Raw genomic sequence first — 3,024 nt, 5'->3', positions numbered from 1 at the left:
AGTCAAAAGAACAAAACAAACCAACCATACATTTCCCAAACCCAGTGAATCCAAATCAAAAAAAGAGGGGGGCCTGGGTATCTGTGTTTTTATTAGCATGTCAGCAGATTCCTATCAGCAAATTTGGGAAATGCTGAAAAAAGCCACACTCTGTGGTTAGAACAACCAGGTTCAAATTCCAGTTTTGGAATTTCTTGCCTATCTAACTGGAGTCTCAGTTTTCACACCTGTAAAATGAGAATATCATATACTTTGTAGCATTATTTAAAAGATTTAATCACAACTTAAACAGAGTAACAAAGGCCAGAATGCATAGATGTTCCCTAAATGTTTGTTTGCCTGTATCCTAAAGACACCTGGGAGCTAAAGAAAGCTTCTGAATAGCTTTTGGCCAGATTGTTGCTTTTAGCCTTGACCCCCTCCGCAACAGCCAGGCAAATGGGCGCCCAGCCTCTGCTGTAACACCTCCAGTAACAAAAGTCAAATTTACTATCTCCGGAAGTAGTCCGTTCCATTTTCAGACAGTTTTAATCATTAGCTCTTTCTTCCTTCTGTTGAGCTGAGATCTGCCCTGGGTGACAGAACAAATTTAATCCCTTTTCCACATGACAGGGTGATGCAATTAACTGAGATAAGGAAATTGAGGAGCAGTAGGTGTGGAGGGGGGGTTCAATTTTGAACACACTGCTTGTTTGAGGCACTGTGGGAGCGCAGCTTCACGCACATGCCGAGCAAGTAGTTGATATGCAGGTTTGGAGTTCACTAAAGAGATCAGGGGTGTCATTTATACAACAACAGGATCTGAAGCTGTGAAAATAAATGACATTGCCATTTAGGGGGCAGAGCTAATGAAAAGTACTGAGGAATGGTTAGCAAGACAGGAAAAGAGCCTTTAAAGAAGCAAGTGGGTAATTCGTGGGAACAAATGTGGTAAAGAGGTCACACCAATGGCAGAGAATCAGTGAACCAGTCATTGAATGTGATGACTAAGAGGTCACTGTGGATCCCTGACAGAGTTGGGCTTCTGCTCCTCTGGAGCCTTCTGGAGTTGCTTGGAACCACAGCACCATGCTGAAAAGCAGATGTACACTTCCTTTCCTACCGAAAGAGAGGTGATTTGAAGACATAGCAGGAGCAGGTACAGAGGACTTCAACATATCCCAACCTGGATTTAAGATGGGGTTCTCCAAATAAGACTCCCATACTCCCATCCTTTGGCAAAACACTGCCTAGCACAGTGCCTCCTGGTAAGGAATCACAGTAAAGGACTCTGTTTTCCTCTGTTTCATACTGCATTGGCCCAACTTACTGAACCACCGATTTTGCACACAATACTTAACATCTTGTGGGACTAGTGTTTCTTGGCACATAATTTGGCAAATGTGGTAAGCAGAAGAGAGACAACAGTTTAAGGGACTACTGCTATCAAGGGAATGTTCTTCTTTTCTTTTTAAGAATGGAAGAAGCCTGAATACATGCTGAAGAATAGGAACGAAGCATGGCATCAGAAGCCAAACAGGTAATGAAAGGGCACAGAGCAAGCCAGGCTCTGGTAGAGAGATTAGCTTAGTGAAAGACCTCAGGCTCACAGCTTTAGCCATAAAACATCATTTCCCTTGATTAAGTCGAGTGATCACAAATGTTCATTGTTCTAAACCATACTCACTCTCTTCAGCAGACACCAATGCTATCTAGATAAGGCTAGGGGCAGATGATATAAACTGTATAAACTGATTTGCTAGAAACAGAATGCAGTCTCCACCCTCCTCCCCAGAGTTAGACGCAATGCATCCCTTCCCCAGGCCAGAGAAGGGCATTCCAGGTCTTTTAGGTCTTCCAGGTCAGGAGCTAATGCTCCACTCCCCATACCCAGGCAGGGACAGCTCTAGCACAGGATAGGTGGAGAGAGGAAATCTAAAAATAAAGCTCTCCGAAGAAACTGTCTTGCCTAAAGAGCAGCTTCCCACGCACCCTGGAGTGCCACATCTGCGGGGGCTGGCAGCACGGGAACGGAACAATCCTGACCAAGTCATGTAAGTATTACCATCTTGCTGGGGGCAACAGCACATTTCTGATTCCCCCATCAGTTCCTCAGCATCTAGGCTGCAGACCCAGAGCAGGGGCTCAGTGACAGAAAACAGGAGACTGAAAAGATCACCAGTGACGGGTCCAGCCTCCCTGTGGCTCTCCTCCCCTCACAGCAGGAGGTGAGCACAGCAAATGTGAAGAAAGCTGCTCTCAACAATCAGTCAGCCAAGTTGAGGGTTCATTCTTTAAAAAGAACCATGAAGGGTTCTAGTGGGCTTCAGACTCAAAGCTGGGCTCCCTCGGCTCCGCGCCCTGCAGTAGGGTCAGGGACTGCCAACTGAGGGAAAAGAAAATCAAGCTCCAGGACAAGAACTGCAAAGATCATTTATATACATTGGCTAGCATGGAGTCAAACCCCAAAGACAGTTGTACCATTGCCAAGCAATTAGCAAATGTACCCTTCCTTCCTAACTTCCCCCAGTAGGTATCAGAGGCCACCAGAAAAGTTCAGCCCGAGTTTAATACAAACTCACACCTAAGCATTAAACACACACACACGGGGCACGGCTCTCTCTGGCTCAGGGGAATAATTCCACCACCTCTTACTCTTAAGGATTTTAACCTTGGAGAGATACAATGTACTTGCACCATACTGTTTGGAGTTTTGCCAAGAGGTTTGGGCAGGAAGAAGAAAACTAACCCCAATTCTAACAAGGAGTCCATAGTGTTCATTTAGCAGTCAAACTCCCCAAGAGGTTTGTACTTTGACCTGACAAAGTATCATAATGGGCCTCAAGGGCCAAAAGCTCAACCTTGGGCAGTATCTCAAAATAGCTTTCAGCAGCAATATACTCAATGCTATATATCCGTTCCCTCCACCCACCCTTCCTGGGAACCGCACACCATCCCATCCCATGTCCCATGATTCAGATACAGCAGACCAGAGCAGCAGGGAGCAATAAAACACCATTACAAAAAAAAAAAAAAAAAAAAAAA

General features: G+C 45.2%; 1 protein-coding gene across 1 annotated transcript in view; it reads right to left on the bottom strand.

Moving 5' to 3' along the window:
* The window catches only part of DLG3 (discs large MAGUK scaffold protein 3), a 51,380-nt gene that overhangs the window by 21,553 nt on the left and 26,803 nt on the right, over positions 1-3,024 (bottom strand). The window lies entirely within an intron of this gene.

This window comes from Crocuta crocuta, unplaced genomic scaffold, assembly GCF_008692635.1.
Source record: "Crocuta crocuta isolate KB4526 unplaced genomic scaffold, BGI_CrCroc_1.0 scaffold394, whole genome shotgun sequence".
In the NCBI taxonomy this organism is placed as follows: domain Eukaryota; kingdom Metazoa; phylum Chordata; class Mammalia; order Carnivora; family Hyaenidae; genus Crocuta; species Crocuta crocuta.
This window is presented reverse-complemented; position numbering and strand designations above follow the sequence as displayed.